Source organism: Cavia porcellus, unplaced genomic scaffold (genome assembly GCF_034190915.1).
Source record: "Cavia porcellus strain 051 isolate PalLab524CR breed Dunkin Hartley unplaced genomic scaffold, mCavPor4.1 scaffold_14, whole genome shotgun sequence".
Taxonomy (NCBI): domain Eukaryota; kingdom Metazoa; phylum Chordata; class Mammalia; order Rodentia; family Caviidae; genus Cavia; species Cavia porcellus.
Window position 1 is genome coordinate 29044625 of NW_026947497.1, and position 18673 is coordinate 29063297.

The 18673-nt window shown below is 33.9% G+C and overlaps 1 long non-coding RNA gene across 1 annotated transcript; it reads right to left on the reverse strand.

The window, feature by feature from the left end:
- Nucleotides 1-10967: 10967 nt before the first annotated feature.
- On the reverse strand, nucleotides 10968-16042 carry LOC134470392 (uncharacterized). Its single transcript, XR_010039244.1, has 2 exons — nucleotides 15905-16042; nucleotides 10968-13233 (listed from the first exon to the last, which is right to left on the reverse strand). It is a non-coding gene; the product is annotated as an uncharacterized LOC134470392 (long non-coding RNA).
- Between the last annotated feature and the right edge of the window lie 2631 nt (nucleotides 16043-18673).

Below are 18673 nucleotides of genomic sequence, written 5' to 3' on the forward strand. Positions count from 1 at the left end.
ATTATTTTAATGTGTTTTCAAAAAAAGAGCTTTTCTCTGAATTTTCATCTCACTCACTGTTAGCTGACATCATCAATTGTATATACAAAGGTATCTCAAACTTGTTAAGCATCTGCTTTGTACTATATGATGTAGTAAAGAGAGGTTTAAAAATGCAAATCTTATTTGCCATCCACTGTTGAAAATACATCAGTAGCCTCTCAATGATCTCAGGTTACAATATATTTAGAAAGATGTGAATCTTAGTCTTGACCTTACTTACCTGTATATGTCACCATAGACACCGTGCTCTGAATTCTTTCACCTCTGGATATTCACCAATTGTATTTACCTTACTTGAATATCATTTCCTCTAGTAATGCTTTTAATACATTTTCCTCAGTGTCTGGACTCATGCCAATTGCTACCTTGCTCCACCTTCATCTTTTGTAAATTTTTTGCAGATCTTGGATGTTACTGAATCTTAATTGGGAAAGACTTTCCTGATTTCCTCTAATCTGACCTTGAAGTGGTTTTTTTCTTTTTATCTTTGCGGTGTTTAACATGCTGTGATTGCAAACTTGCTTAATGGCTTTATTACTTCACTAAAGTGAAAAAACAAAAAGACAACACCATTTTGCACATTTTTCTTTCCTCATCAGTCCAACATTTCCCAACACACAGAAGATAAATGAATAAACAGATAAGTATCATGTAAATTATCTCATAGTGAACTTTTTAAACAATTTACATAAGTGACTTAATAAGATAAATAGCACAGGCTTGGAAACAGGACACTATAGAATCAAATTTAGGTTCTATTATTTTTTTCTGTGTGTGAATTTAAACAATTTATTCAACTTTCTGGGCATTCATTTCCTTTTCTCAATACTAAGAATAGTAATGGTTCTCCTTTTAGACTTTAATGTGTCTTAAATTCAACAATGAGTATAAAATCTCAGTAAGGAACTTTTAAACCTGCATGGAAATGTTTTAAATATTATTACATGTATTAATAATACACATATTGTAAAGTGAGTTGCTGGAAGGCAGTTCTTTCATGAATTTCTCAAAAGGCTAAATAATCATTGGTTATATCTTGATATAATAGATTTTTAAAAATAATATTTAATTGAAAAATTTGAGTACAGTAATCCCAATTTAGGACATGGTAAGCCTATGTTATACTAACTACTTGTTTAAGACTTATTTAAGCTGTACTCACAGGCATTTTTATTCCTCAAGAGTTTTTTCAATAATGCTAAAATCAAATGAGACAGTTTTTCATACTGATCACAGTTACATATTGCTATTGATTTCAGTCTTTTATATCACATTACTCACAATGTAATAATTTCGTTAGCTCTGTTTTGTTTGCATGTTTTCAATTATTTAAGACTGATTCCATGAAATATTAAAAATTAAAGTCATAAATAAATAGTCTTATCATCAATTTTACACATATTAAAAACTACTGAGGCATATTATCAGGCATTATTTATTGAGTTTTCATGTACATAATCAGATGTGTGTGAAACAAAGTGTGGTCAATCTTTTATTCTTTCTGAAAAAAAAAAATAGGCAACTATGTGAATTTTTAATTGACAAAGTAATCCAAAGCATATCGAAAACAGGGGGAAAAGATGTAGTTTAATATAAATAACATATTACACAATAATACACTATAAAATAATGTTTAAAATGATGTGTTTAAGTGCCCCCATTATTTTCAAAAACAAAGCATGGTATTAAATATACCATAATACAAATTTTATTTAATTCAACAATGTTATATAACTTTTAGTACTTATATTTCAAAGAATGTATAAAAATCCAGTTGTTAACTATTTTAATTATAGTTGTAAGAAAAATTTCACTTCATTATATTAATACGAACTCAATGTAACTCACAGCCCCAGGAAAATAGTGGCGTAGTCAATTGTAATGACTGTGATATTCTCAGCCAAAGCCCCCAAAAAGAAATGGAGTCCATTTGCCCCTCAGCAGAGTTTGAGGCGGAGCCATCACCTTGTCTGACCATTAGAATAAAACAGCAGTGATACTGTATAGCTTACAATGAATCTTAAGAGACCCACAATTTTTGTTTTCATTTGTTTAAAAAATTTCCTTTTGGAACCCAGTTACAACGCATAGAGAATTCCAAGTTAAGTACAGAGGGAATTTGAACCAAAGCCATGCAGTTCAATGGGTAGACTCAGGTAAGAATCTAGCCATCGCTATTACGCATGGTAAATCCATCACTTGATGTGTGATATCAGCTAAGTCCCTCTTCAGTCAAACACTGGCCTGATTACTGCTCCATCCACCACATGTGAAGCAGATCAAGCCAAAGAGCCAATACACAAAATCATAAGAGAAAAACAAATGATATAATTGTCTAGAATCACTAAGGTTGGGGATTGTTGGCTGCACAAAAGGAGAAGATACTCAGCTCTGATTTTTAACATTGAGCGACTCTGGAGTCAGAGTCCTTTTGATCTTTAAACTGACCACAGCTTCACAATTCACTCCCTTTCTCTGAATCTCAGTTTCAGTAGAAATAACTTCATAGGATTGTTGTGAACACTGAAGAGTAAAATTCCTGTAAAGCACTTTCGCAGTGACTGGAACTTAATAAAAAGCTCAATAAATGTTGCCGTGGCGGTGTTGTTGCTATTGATGTTGATGTTAACTTGGCTGAGTTAAATATTACATATAAAACTTCACTGTTACTGAGAACTTAGGGTGCTGAGCAGGAAATGGAGAAACGAAAAGCTTAAGATGAGAAAGACTTTAAGTTCAATAAACATAGCTCAAAAATACCTCTTCAGGAATAGCAATACTGTTTGGGCAGGAAAGTAATTTTTAAATTGTGTAAAGCCACAACTTATTTTTCACAAGTTATTGCTTCATACAAAATGTATGGCACTTTGCCCATTTTTCCAGAAATATTCAAATGAATGTTTTCACTACCGTGCTGTTTTGAAGTCTGAATGTCTATAGTTAACTGTCTATAGCTTAAAATTTATTCTCCTTTCAACTAGTAAAAATAATTGATTTGGCCACTTAAACAAAAAACGGAAGCTATTCCATACAGGAAATATCTTATCATAAATCATAAAATTCATACACATGTCTCAATAATATTTCATTATATACCCCATTTTGTCCTTCATTTCTTAGACTACATGTTCCTTTCTGACAAGAATTCTCATTTGTACTAGACGGTCATAAAACCCTCCCCCCTTTTAATTATATTTTACAAATTTCCCGGCGGTATTCTCTAATTAGCTCTAAATTTTGACTTCACATTTAGAATGGTGTTTCTTTGTCCTTAAGGGAAAATTAGCACTGGATTGATGCTAATAACTAGTATCTATTTGTGTTACCCAAAAAACAAGTATTTTTATCTTTATGTTTGACCAATTGCATATCGTAAACCTCTAATTTCACTTGCAAAAAAGTAAAACTCTTAATTTTCTCTGTATCTACTCTTTCCAGCTCAGCAGGATATGACTCTTCTCTTCAGCCTCCATTATAGACTTGTTTTATCTAATACAGCTGACCAGTCATTCTGACATATGATTATGAAAAACTCTGATCCCTCTTGATCTGTCCATAAAAGCCAATGGACAGCTCCCTTAATCGTGGCCCTCTGGATTATAGTACTCTTATGCTTCACTAGTTCTACACAGTTCATGAACACTAGCATAAATTTAAAAGGTTTCCAATATATCATTGGAAAAACACAAAAGGGATTTAGAAAAAATTATATTTCTGAAGAGAGTATAATTTTATTCATGAAAGTGCCTAAAGAAAACACACTTTAGAATCATCTCACAGTTCCTAAAGGCTATAGTTTATGTAGTGTAGATTAAAGGCAGCTATTCAACCTATGTCAGCTCCCTTTCTTCATTTTGTTCCCTTAGTCAGAGTTTACCTTTCAGAAATATCTTTATTAATATAAAAGTTGCCCTCAAATTCCTATTTTCTCTAAGCATATGAATCAGGAGGGGGAAAAAAAAACATAGCACCTAACTTCACAGAATTTTTGATGGCTAAACCAGAAACTCTGACATCATTAGACATGTGATAAAGAAACGTACTTAAACGACAAAGACACAGGAATAAGTTAATTGGCTGACGCAAACTACCAAATTAATATTTAAAGATTAAACAAAATTTATGGCTTTACATACTCATCGTTAGATTTGTGTATATACTTTTTAATATTATTTTTTATCTTAATGACATAGGATAGGCAACGTCATTTGGAAAACATAATATGACCATGTGATCTGGACACTCTGCTTCAGAGGGTCCAGACTATGTTGGAAGCACAACCCATGATTTAATCTTTGTCACCTATAAGTAATTCCATTCCAAATACCTGCTATGAAATCACAGAGCTCCACATGCAAGAAAGAATCATGGCAGGTGTAACTGAGACACCAAAACAAAGCCATATCCCTAAGACAAACAAATTTGATTTGAGTTCTTGCTTCCTTACATCAAGCTGGTATCATCAGATGCACTGACTATAAATATAAATCAGGCGGTGAAAAGGAGGGCATGGGGACTTCCGGGAAAACATGGTGGACAAATAACAGCAGCCATGAAGGCTCTCTGAGATTACCAGTTTAGAATCCAGGAGTGGTACTGTGTGAGGAGTCCTAAGTGAGGGGAGATGTACCCTGCCGACCCAGGAATGAACTAAGCTGAGAGAAACCAACTGGAAATGCAACCCTGATGGTATAACAGGAACAGATAAAATCTCAGTGCAGAAGCTGGATCCCGCGCCATTGGAAGCCGCAATTTGAATTTCCTGCTGCAGATACTGTGCCCCAATCCACACGAGAGGGAGAGTGATGCACAAAAGCTCTGAGAGCTGGAATCGGCAAACCAAACGGACTGAGAGCAGGACTGGCAGGGAGCCCTGCATCGACCTGCGGTGAATGAGAGAAATCAGGATCCTTTCATAGACTAGGAGGCTCCAACAGAGGACCTTCTGGGAACGAGCAGACTAGCCGGAACAGGGCACTGCAGTGACTTTAGTCGCATATTCCCCTCTCAAGCGGGAGTGTGGGGAGCTCTTGGCCTGGTGACGCTGCGGACTAAGATCCAGTAGGCTAGCCCATTCAGGTCCCTGAGCCTGGCAGTGCATCCTAGCAGTAAAGCATTCAGGAGGTTGACCTGGAAGGGTGGGCCCAGCAGAGGCTGGCCAGGTCTGTGTCTCCCTAGTACACTGCAGTGGGCAGGAACACCTAGCCGGCGGATTCAAACAAAGTGTAACAGACAAAGAGAAAAAAAAAAAAAAAACTGGGCCTCTTACATATGCTTGTATGGAAGGAACAAAAAGTATGGGAAAAGGGGGCAACAAGAAAGGGTCCTCAGTCCCCAATCCTGAGAACACTGATCCAGGAAATGTAAATGCAAAAGAGAATGAAGACAGAAAACATGCAATATCAGACACAGCACCCATAGACATAAAACGGTATCTCCAGAGCCTGATAGACCAGTGCAAAAATGAAGTATTTAATGAAATAAAGCAAGAAATAAGTAGAATAGTTAGAGAAATGCTAAGCACTGCCCAAGAAAAAACAGATGGTGCAATGGAAGAATAGAAAAAAAAGGGGAGAATTGTTTGATGGAGAAAATAGAGAAAACATAGAATACATGAAGCAGGTTCAAAGAGATTACCAGGAAACTAAAAACTCTATTGAAAGCTGGCATAACAGCTTGAAAGAAACTAAGGATAGATTATCAGAACTAGAGGACAGATTTGTAAGGTGGGAGCATGAAATGAAAAACTTCTTAAAAATAACAAAACAAAGCAATAATACAAAGACTAGAAGATGATAAGAGGATCTATAACTTAAGAATTAAGAACATAAAAGAAGAAGTAGGGACTCAAACAAATGAACTACAAAAGCTACTCACAGAAATAATCCAGGAGAATTTTCCTAATTTAGCAAAAGGTAGACATACTTAGATGTATGAGGCATACAGGATCCCAGCCACCTACAACCTGAACAGAGCTACACCCAGGCATATAATAATCAAAATTACAGAAATCCAATATAAGAACAGAATATTAAAAGCTGTCAAAGATAAGAAACAGATCACTTACAAGGGAATACCCATCAGAATTACAGTAGACTTCTCGGCACAAGCCATCAAATCACGAAGAGCATGGGGGGGAAATAATTCAAGCTTTGAAAGATAATAATCTCCAGCCAAGATTGATATATCCTGCACAACTGTCCCTAGAAATTGATGGAAAAACAAGGTGCTTCCAGGATAAAGAGGAACTAGGGGAATATGCAACCACCAATTCAACTCTACAGAGAATACTGCAGGATATTCTAAAAAAGAAAAATACCAAGAATCCAGAAATAGTTGCAGAGAGGCCACAATGAATGGAGCAGAAAGCAAAATGAAGAGGACAAACTGACAACTAATGACAGAAAAAGAGCTCAACAGAAATGAGGCAGAGGAGGTTGGATGGTAGGAACAGCCATTTTGGAGAAAACAAGACATCATAATAGGTAGTGCTGATTTAATATCCTCTTGTTTTGAAGTCCCATCAAGCTTTTGTTCTTCTGTCTTCATCGGTTTTAATGTGTTGTATCTTATTGGATTTTATTTATGTGATAATATAAACAAAAACTTTTATAGACAAGGAGGTTATACAGAAACCATTGTTCGTTTTCTGTTAGTTGATTCTAAATACCCTGTAATACTGTCATTCTCTTGAAGAGTTTTACATTGTCTTGATATGTTTGATGCTACAGTATACGAAGTTATACCCAAAGATTTTAAGGGAAGAGACACTATGGTAACTACTGTTATGTCAAGATTATCTTGTGGCGAAACACTATTTTGCTTAAATGGCTATGTTTTGACCTGTGCTGTTTTGTTGTTATGCCCTCTTTTTTATCTCAATCTCCTTTTTATTATCTACTTTTTCATTTTTATCCTTTTAATTAAGGGAAAGGTAAATAAAAAATAGCAGGATATATTATAGTAACCCACTTTGATTTCCTACTAACTTGATTTGAAACTCTGTATGGCTCTCACCATCTTGTTTTGACTGATTTTCCTCTATTCTGTTTTGCTTGATAGTTTGAAAGTATAGGCAACAACTATGAAGACAATAAGATTCATTGTGATGCCCATTCTGGTTGACTATTATCTTCTTTTGAAGTCCTCTAATGTCTCCAATGTTTTGGTTTTATTGGTCTTATTCTTTACTGTTTTGTTCAATTTTATTATAACTGATGATGTAGGCAATTCTTTTTAAGATAACAAGAGGCATTATGGTAACCATTGTTGATCACCTTTCTTTATTTTGTTTTTACATTATGAATTATGTCCATCCTTTTGATTTGACTGATTCTGTCCTGGTATGTCACATTTGGTTTTACTTTCTTCAAAAAAAAAAAAAATGTAATAAGAACTGTGAGAGTAATAAAACCCAAAATGTGTAATTGTCATTGTACAAAAGAAAGGAAAAGAAAGTTCTCTAAAAGACATAACTGCATATATATTTAAGTGTATAAGATAGATAACCATATTACTGAGTTTTTTTGGATCATTGAACAAAACTGTTTGCAGTCTCACTGTTTGAAAGTCCCCTCTATATGCTTTAATTTTGTAGCTTCAACAACTATTTCTAAGATGACAATATGTAATTAACTAGTAATTACCTATTATTTTTTCTGAATTCTGTATAACTTGTACCCTTTTTCTGGTTTTTTTTTTTCTTTTTTCTCCTTAAATAAAATTTAAAAAAAAGGAGGGCACTTAACATATGGCACAATAATATTGAAAATCTCAAGTTAAAGAGATATGAGAAAAGACATATGCAGGAAGGTTTCTATGCACCTTCATGCATTTTTCTCTTAGAACCAAATCATAAAACCTCTTTCAGGAGGGCTTTTCTCTCTCTGTAATCAAAGTTTAGAGGCTCAGAGAAGAATCTTAATGAACAGGCCTTGATAAATTTCCCCTATTTTATTATATTTAGTATATACATTGGTTAATATTTTCACATCGTCTCATGTTTCTCTAAGATGTTCAGTGCTTCATCAAACAACATTTATTTTAACATATATAAATTTTAAAAACCATGAAAAACTCAGGTTTAGCAGTTTCTTCAAGTTTTAATTTTCTGAGTGACTTGTGTCTTGTGACTTGTAAGCAAGTCACACAAAACTTACATTAAATATCTGTGTGTGCTTTTCTTTTGTTGATCATATTTTGCTACAGAATCTCCAGTCAGTGAAACTCAAATGAGTGAAAAGAGTAACATTTTTTGCCTTTCATACATTGCAAACACTCCAACACCAAACGGAAGTTATATGTACAATTGGAACCTAAGAAGGTCTTGGGAGCACAGACAGCATGAAGATCTTGCTCCCACTCTCATTTCCTTGTTATTCTCAGTGAAATTTTCTCCCTCTCGTATCACAACAGTGTTCATAGAATTCCAGAAATTTAAACTCAATTTATCGATGACACCATGTGTATGTGAATTCTGTCCAAACATAAACACCCTGATAGGACCACCATGTGCAAACGTCTCCACAACACCATGGAAAAGGAAATGTGTTCTACGGAACAGAATTTCAACCAATACATCTGGGTAAATTTTAACAAGATATAGCCAGAGACATGGATCCAAGAAGATGTATTTTTATTTTCCCCTTCTTTGACAAGCAAAAATGAGGAGCTGACCCCTGAATATCTACTAGTATACTCTGGTTGAGGGTCTGAAATTGTGAGATCTATGAAAACTATACAAATACACAATATAACATTGAAAATCATTTGTGTCACTTGTAGTAGAGTCAAGGGACAAGAACGACTGAAGCAACAATAAGAGCCTACTGAAGATGAGTGAAATTCTAACCAAGCAATTGTTCTGGCTTATCTGAAGACATTGTATAAGGCAAGTTCTGGAGAATTCCCCTAAATTTGGAAATCATTGGAACACTATTCTTTTATTTAAGGTAACTGGAGTTAATTTGAATTTTGAAAACTAGAAGTCACATACACTGTAATCTGCCTCTGTGCATTAAAACAGCTCAAAACTTTTATTCATAAGTTGCAGAGATTCTTTGCTTGACCAAACTTTATTCTGAGTACTAAAGCTTCTGCCCAATTCATCTGTGAATTTCTTTGTAAATGCAGTTTTAGCAAAGATCCTGTTTAAACATTTGAGCAAAGATCCTTCTGCCTCTGATCTTGATATCTGATTGCTTTCAGCATGTGATCTGATTCTTGGTTCCTCACCATCTTCCAAGTGATACCTGAACAGTCTTGTCCCAGCAAGGATCCTGGTAAATAGGTTAGATGGAATCTTTCCTTGCTTGTGATGTTTCTGCCTACTCATTTTCCATCCACTTAGCATTTTATTACTCAGTTTCCCATGACTATAACGAGACATCAGAAACAATTAGTATACAAAGAGGAATGTTTTGTCTCATGATTTTGGAGGTCCCAGGTCAAGGTAAGTCAGGTCTATTGTTTTGAATCTGTGATGGACATACCAGATAGTGATGGTGATGAGAACTGCTCAGCTCATGAACCAGGAAACAGAGTAAAACAATACCAGAGTCCCACACACTCTCAAGTGTATGCTACCAGCCTCCTAAGATCTTTCACTAGGGACTACCTCCTTAAGGTACCACTCACATCAGTGCCACTCTAGAGACCAAAACTTTAATGCACGGACATCTGAGTGATGCTTATCCTAAAAGTTTACACTTACTGGATTCAGACTTCACCTGTCTCTCTCCATTACTGCAAAATACCATTGCAATGGTCCCCATATCTATGGCAGCAGTCTCTCACAAACACCGTGAATAAAGTCTGTCTTACCGTATTTAACAAGCATTAGGAGACTGCTGAGTGAATAGGGGGGAAAAAGCATCATAAATAGTTTTTTCTTTGACACAAAAATATGCTGTTTGAATTTAATCCCAGGTCTATCCAAAAAGTAAAATATCTTCACTTTCAACATATGAAAGTACAATTATGTACAGTGCTTTGTTTTAACAGCTAGATTGACATTCTGTGATTATGTTTTGTGAAGAAAACAGTCGTAGTTAATAACAACTTTCCATAAATTGTAATGCACTAATAAATTATTTGTATGTATTTAATAATATAATGTGGAAAAATTGATATGTGAGTAGATACTTTCTAAAGTGTTATAATTATATATTAACTGGTTTATGTATGAGATTATCTTAAGGGGAATATAAAGAATTGTTAGAATATTACTATAGTTGAAATACAGTGGAAATTAATATTTAATTCACACAATTTAATTGGCTTTAACATGACAAATAGTCTAAGTTTACTAGTCTGGCAGGACTGGGAAATAATCATTAAGCAATAAAATCAAATTTAAATGCATAATTGTAAAGTAATAATAACATTTAGTTTTAATAATCTGAAACATACTCATAATTACTACTTGTATTTATTCACATCTGGATCAAAAACTTAAATCAACTTAAGGAAAAATAGGACATGACCAAGTTCCCTTTTGTTCTTTTCACACTTCTGAGCTTTTGTAGTTATTACTACTTATTATTATTTGAAGAAACCAGGCCTTTGGTTTACTTTTAACTTGAGAAAGACCTTTCTGAATCTGTGAATGGAAAACTTAATTGAAAATTTCAGAGCATCATTTAACATTTCAATTATTATAATTATATTTGTTAAGAAGTCTATGGATCCAGTCCAATGTTTGAATTACTCTGTGTTCAGAGAATTTAAATATGAATGTTGAAGATACTGCTCATCACTGAGCCAATAAAGGCTCATAAAAGGGAACAAATGATTGAAGGTGATTGTGGTCATTGTCAATGTCAATGAACCTGGAAATAGGAAATAGACCCTTAAAAACAACCATGTTTGCAAATTTGTGAATTACTGACACAAAGATAGTAATAGATGAATACACTACTAATAAATTCAACTTTAGCATTCCATCATTTTATTGAATTTTGACATACATAAATGTTACATTCCATGTGTGCTTATATATAATGTCGATATTACCAAAAATGTTTACAGCTTTCTAGTTTTCATAAAGAAAACAATGAAAATGCTATGAAGAATTTTTCTCAATCTGCATCTCAGTCTATATTTGAACACAGGGTGGGAGGGATAAGAAATAACAAAGAACAGTCAGTTTTCTCTTAAATCTCCAAACATTCAATTAAAATAATATAACTGATAGTTGTTCTCCACAAAAAATTTTCTAAAGATGGTGGACCATGTCCAAGTTTCCCATAAGGCATTTAATAAATAGGAATGAGAGAGATGGAAGAAGAGACCAAGATGAAGTAAGAAAATGTTTTAGAGAAGCAAATTACAAGGGTTTTGTTCAAAGTAAACATAAAAATGTGACACTTATTTTAAACAGTTTTATACATAAGTAATAATGTCTGGGTTTCTCATTGGAGAATAACACAACTTACAAACATTCTTACATCAAAATTTAAGCACTAATTTTGTCTACTTCAGAATCTAAATTAAAACAAGCCTTGATTGTGATTAGATACCGATGCAAATGAGTGCGCCAGTCTCATGGATATGCTTATTCAAATCCATAGAAACATGCTGCTGTGTCTGTCGTGTAACTTTAATGGGGTTTGTATGAAATCATTAAGGTACAATTAAAATTATTACATGAAAATCATTTCTGAAAGGATCTTTCAAATTCCAACCAAAATACTTAGGATTAAAGAAAGGAAAATATATTACAATTTGTCTTTTTGGAATATAAGACTACTGCCACTATATGAAGAAGTTAGCCTATAATTACAATGCTTAGAAATTAATGAAGAAAATACCCAGCTTCTTTTTCAAATCTAAAATGAATCTGCTTCACAGAGGAGGGTAGAAAAATGTTTCCTCCTTCCTCTGCTGCCTGCAGGAAGGCAGAACCTTCCAAGCTGAAACGTTAACCCCTTAAGTGCTGACAAATAGTCAATTTTTGAGAGAAATACCACCTATCTATTACTTGGATATTCAGTTTTCTATGTCATGAAGGTGTATAATTTCTCTAATATTTAAAGCATGTTAGACAAAGACAAAATTTGAGTTGACTAATAGTAGGTTATTAATGCTGTTATAAGAAATCATCAGCAATTTATATTCTTAAAGAAGCAACACAAATTTAATATCTTACTTCCTGAAGGTCAGGTATCTGACAAAGGTTTCACTGGCTGAAAAATTAAGGTAATGGCAGAGTCAGATTCCTTAATGTAAGCCATGAGGTAGAATACATTTCTTTATCCATTCTAGCTACTAGATGCTGCCTGTAGTCCTTGGTTTGTGGCCTGCTTCATGTTTTAAGAGCCAGCAATGATGATGAGATGACTACGTTCTTATCACTCCAATCTTATTTCAACATGACATCTCTTGCTGACTGAAATTCTGCCATTTCTACCTCCTTCTTCCATATTTAAATAACCATGTGATTCCACTAGGATAATGAAGTATACTGAAGTATATTCAGAAGTGTAATGAAGAGAATCATAATTTAAGGTTACCTAACAAATAATGATTCCATCTGCAATCATAGTTCTTCTTTGTCATGTCACCTATTTGCAGATTCTATAAATGTAGGTGCTGACATCTGTGTTTGGGAAAGGGGTATGTTATTCTGCCTACAAAACAACATAATATTACTTTCTGGAAACTATTTGTAGAAGTACACAATGAACATAAGCTGAAATTCTACGAAAAGAAAATTCTGAACATTATCAGTGTACTTCAGTAGTGGATTGTAGAAATAACACAAATAAGAAAATCTTAACCACTTCAGGCCAGCCAAGTCATGAGATACATTGCAAATAAATACTGAAGTAAGGCTATGGATAGAACTTCTGCAAGCATGGTGATTATGATTGGAATCTAAAATGTCTACTCAAGAGACTCATTTTGATAAAAGCTTGATTCTGATGGGCTTTGGGCAAAGTAATTGCATTGCAATGACCACAGCTTCATTAGGGAACTAGTTGGTCTTCTGATGAGATCATAATTTGAGGGCAATATTGGAAGTGATGGAAACATGAGGTGGAGGCTTAGTAACAGGAACACAGTGTGACCTTGAGGACTCCATCTGGTTCCTGGCACTTCTTCTAGGGTTCTCTTACCTTCACTTCTTCCTGGCACCATGAGGTGAGCAGCCACACACTTCTACAATGATGTTGCTGTCTCATCATAGGTCTAAAACCAAAGAGCCAGATGATCATGAACTGAAACCTCTGAAACTATAAGCCATGACAAATATTTTCTTCTTCAAGTTATGAAAGGTGATTCTGTCCAGAAATGGAAAGCTATCTAATGCAATAGTACATTAAGCTAATTTTAAAAAATATCCTCACAATTCAAATGCAAACATGTATTCTGAATACAAATCAATTTAAAAGTTTTAAAATGTGTACCTGAAGATAAAAGGACGAGTAATGAAAGAAAGGGAAATACAGTAAAAGGAAGAATAGGAAAAAGCAAAAGAAAGAAATGAACAAGGGCCAGAAGGGAGAGGGAAATTCAAAGACTTTCAGCGAGAGAAAGCTGACAAAATCATGACTAATAAAGAGTTGACTTCACGTACAAGGAAGTTGAGAAGACGGGGTGCAGTGCTGTGCACTGGCGTGTGGTAAGACACTGGCTGTGGGACTGACTGGGCCCAAATGTGCTGTTTTCTTTAGTCCTTATGTTTTAAAAAAATGGGGAAAAATTCAAAACAAATGCTTTCTCTTACTTTTGGTTAGACAAGTAGGTTTCAAAGTGTACTCAAGAGGAAATAACACAAGCATTCATTTATGTGCAAATCTGGAGTATAAATCTGAAATATATTATTGATGCTGAAACATCATTCTATGAAATTAATATAAAATTGAGTTGGGAAGATAAGTAAATGAAGACTTTGGCCATACAAATATACATATATAGTACTTTTTACTAACAATTAAAAGACTCAAATAATAAGAAAAAGTAAAAACAAAACATTCATATTAAAAGGATCTAGAAAATATTTGGGAAAAAATGGCAGAGAAGCAAACAGAAGTCCAATATAGCTTATTTGAGCCATGGAGTCCAAACATAAGGAAATTAACAGCTTAATGAAGAGAAAATAAGTACTAAATTCAGACAGTGTTTAATCAGGAGCCATTTTGGGAAAGGGATGATTGTTCAAATCTGAGCCACTGAACCACTGCAAAAATCTTACTTCAGGGTTTTCAGTGTTACCTCAGTGTTTACGAAAGCAACAGCGATGAAAAAACAGACATTGAGAGTGAGGTGGACATACATCCTTTGAGACCTTTAAGCTTAGCCTAGGAAGGCCATGGCTCCCACCATGTGAGAAGCCAGGTACACTGTGTGTCACTATCAGACTCAGTGTGTGTCACTAATAGAAATGACTGGGCTTGAAAATGCTGACATAAGTCCAATATCTGCATGCAACCTTGTCCTGCTGTCTCTGTCCAGCAATGATCAGAGGTCAGGTTGTTTTGTCATCCACCAAAGTGAGCTGGGACAATTGCCACATCTTACAGTGCACATGCTGACACTCTCTACAATGGAGGGAACTTAACAAACCCACAAGGTAGGAAACTAGGTAGGAAAAACGGCAACTGGCTGAATTCCAACACTGCAGAACCTTCAAAGAAACCAAGTATTCAAAAATACAAAAGATTTTTTTCAACTTATTTCTCCTCCAACTCCTCCTCCTCCTCCTCCTCCTCCTCCTCCTCCTCCTCCTCCTCCTCCTTCTCCCCCTCATTCTTCTTCTGTTTCTTCTTCTTCTTCTTCTTCTTCTTTCCTTCTTCCTTGGTTATTTTAGGCTTTGGGGTTTTCTTTTTTCCTTTATATCTTTCTTTTTTCTTGTTTGTCCTTTTCAACTGTCTACCAAATTATATTAATTTCATTTTACTTCTTAATAGGATCTTTTATCACTTTGTTCTCTCCTTATTTTACTTTACTTAATTTTTCAAATATTTCTTCTTATATTTTCCTATTACTCATAATCTTTTTAATAGCATAATCAGTAAATTTTATTAATCTTTCTATCAAAAGATTAATAAAATTAATTCTATGCTATTAGAGTTGAACACATTTTTGTTGTTAATTGAGTTAAAGTTATTGAATCTAGTATTTAGGGAGACTTAGTGCCCAATTTTCTGAGTGCTTATACTATAATTTTTGTTTTTTATGTTTAAAGGTGACACACTGTTGGTTTCTAGGGTAAATCTATATCCAGTTTGTGTTTGAAACCATGATTGTTGATTGCTGCTGATTTAGTTGCTATTGCCAGAATTGCAGAGCTGTGGTTACTTATTAGTTTTCTCTAGTTGCCAATATCTGGATTGCCTTTGTGTCCCCAGCAATACTTGGATCTCTTCCAAGAGAGCTAGGTATTTGTGCAGTGTATCTTTCTCTCCAAACTTAATGGAAGGAGTGAGATCGTAGGACAGAGGCAAAGGTCCGTGGTTAGCCATGCCTAGGAATACATGTCTGAGAGTGAACAGAGTATACTAACTAAAGAGCTCTCCATACTAGAACCAGCTCTTTACACCATAATTCCCCACAAATATCAGTACAGACGATGATTAGAAATATGAGAAGACAAGGAAACAATATGTCTCTGAAAACTCTCAATTCCTTTAAAGCTAATCTCTGTGTATCAAGGGGGTGGAAAGACAGCTGATTTATTCAAAATGATACAAGGACTTTAAAAACACATCAATGAGATTATTGCCAAAGTCAAAGGACATACAATTAAACAGATGATGTACTTAATAAGATAATCAGTGACTATACATGATAGTCATATATAGATTTTAATAAAAATCTATATGAGCTAAGAAAAATGATATATAAATGATGAGCTTACCAAAGAATTTGAATCCATGAAACTTCATCAAATGGAAATCTAGTATGTTGAAAACTTTACTGAAAATATAGACAAGAACATGGACCAGAGTGAGGAAAGAATATCAGAACTAGAAAATAGGTTGATACTTGTGTTGAATTACTTGAGAGATAGGGGAAGAAATAAAGTGCATAAAAATACAGCCAATACCTGTTACATAACTGAAAATTTATCTAAAATTACCTGGAACTAAGGAAAAATCAGAAAATGCCACAAATGGGATAAAGACAATAAATGGGATAAAAACTGCAGAAATAATAGCAGAAAACTTTCTAAATATGAGAAACAGTAAAATATACAATAATGTGAAGCATATAGAACCTCAGATAGACCTCACAGGAAAATAACATTGATGCATCATAATCAAAATACCAAGAGTCAATACAAGTTCAGATCTTAAAACTGTTGGAGAAAAACAGTGAGTCACTTACAAATATAACTCATTAGTATTACAACATTCTTATCTACACAAAATTTAAAGGCCTCGAAAGCTCGCAATGAAGTGTTTTAAGTCATAAAGGAAAACAACCTCCCACTATGACTGATTTGTCCTACAAAGCTATCATTTAAAATTGATGGAGAAATAACATAATTCCATGACAAAGAACACCTTTAAAAATTCATAAGCATCAAATCAGTACTCAAAAAGATTTTAAGATAATCTAGAAAGAGACAATGCCAACAGAGCATAACAATACACCAGACAGAATGAGAAATTAAAAAGAAGAAAAAGAGAAAATTAGCACAGAAAAATAATGCAGTGACAGAAATGAGTCAACACATTTCAGTAAGAATTTTCAATGTGAATTATCTCTATCAAAATGTTAGCAGTTTGGATCAAGAAACACAATTCAACTTTATTCAGTATGTAAGAAACATATTTAAACCAAAAATGAAATTCAAAGGCTACAGATCAAAGGATAGAAAAAAACGTTCCAGGCAATGAGAACCTGAAAAAACGAAAATAAGATTAGTTAACATATTTTCAGAAAAAGTACACTTCAAGCCTAACTGATCAGAAATGATCAGTACATATTATTTGGGAGAAAAATGTGTCATTATGAGATAAAAATTACATACATAGATACACCACAAACTGTTGCACACAAATTCATAAAACAAAAAATATAGGATATAAAAGATCAGATAAAATCAGTGTAATCAAACTGGGGACCTTAATACTTCCCCCTGTCACAAATAGGCAGATCAAATAAACAACAACAAAAATCAGTGAAGAAATATCATACCTGAACCAAAGCTTCAAATAAATGGACTTAATAGATATGTACAGTATTCTACCTAACAACATAATGTACATTCTTTTCAGCAACACATGGTATTTTCTCTAAAAGAGACCACATGCTAACTCATTAAGCATACAAAAGTAGAAAATAATTGTAATTGTCTCATACATATTATCAGATCATAGCAAAATGAAAGAGAAAATGAGTAGCTAAAGCCCCATAGAAATTATGCAAAAGCATGGAAAATGAACAATACTCTCTTGAATAATCAATGGATGATGGGAGTAATCAAAAAAGACAATTGGTAACTACTATTAAATCGGGTTATTTGGTGGTGAAGCACGAGGTTGCTGAAACAGTCATGCTTTGACCTCTATTGTTATATTGTTATGTCCTGTTTTAACTCAATCTCTCCCTTATTCTTTAAAAAAATTATTTAGTTATTTCTTATGTTTGTTTTAATTAAGGGGAAAATTTTTAAAAATTAGGATATATAATAGTAACTCTTTTTGATTTCCTATTAACTTGTTTTGAAGTCCTGTAATACTCCCACGATCTTGTTTTGACTGATTAGACTCTGTTCCATTTTGTGTGATAGTATCAAGTTTGAGGGTATAGGCAACTACTTTGAAGGCAATAAGATTCACTAAGATGCAAATTCTGGTTTGACTATTGTCTCCTTTGGAAGTCCTGTAATGTTTACAATGCCTAAGTTTTATTGGTCTTGTTCTCTACTGTTTTGTCCAACTTTATAATATCTAATGAGATAGACAATTCTTTTTAAGGAAACAAGAGACAACGTTGATAACCATTGTTGATAACCTTGTACTCTGTTCTACATCATGTGCTATGTCTATCCTTGGTTTTGACTGACAGCTTTGTTTTGCCATATTTGACTTTATTCTCTCCCCCCCCAAAAAAAGTAATAAGAACTAAGGAGTAATAAAATCCAAAATGTGTAAATTTTGTTGTAAAAAAGAGAGGGGGAAAAAAAAAGAGCTCTAACGGATATAACAGCAAGTGTGTTTAAGGGTGTTAAATAGCTGACTATATTAATGTTTTTGGATCATTGAACACAGCTGTTTGCAGTCTCTCTTTTTGAATGTCTACTTTGTATTCTTTGATACTGTGATTTGAGCAACTATTTCCAAGATGATAATATGTAATCTCTAACAGGTGATTTCTTACTGTTAAGTTTTTTTTTTGTAGTTCTGTATTATGTGTACCCTTACACTGCTTTGTTTTGTTTTGTGTTTTTCTCTTTTTCCTCTTAAATAAAATTTTAAAAAAAGACAATTGACAGTTCATAGAATCAAATACAACATAGCAGAACACATACCAGGAGAAACATAAACAAAATAAAAGCAGTTCAAAAGGAACCATTGCAGTTGTGAATGCTCACATTAGAAAAACATAGTGAGTTCAAATAAATAACCTGAGGATGCATTTTAAGGTCCTATAAAACATAAGTAATCTACATCCAACA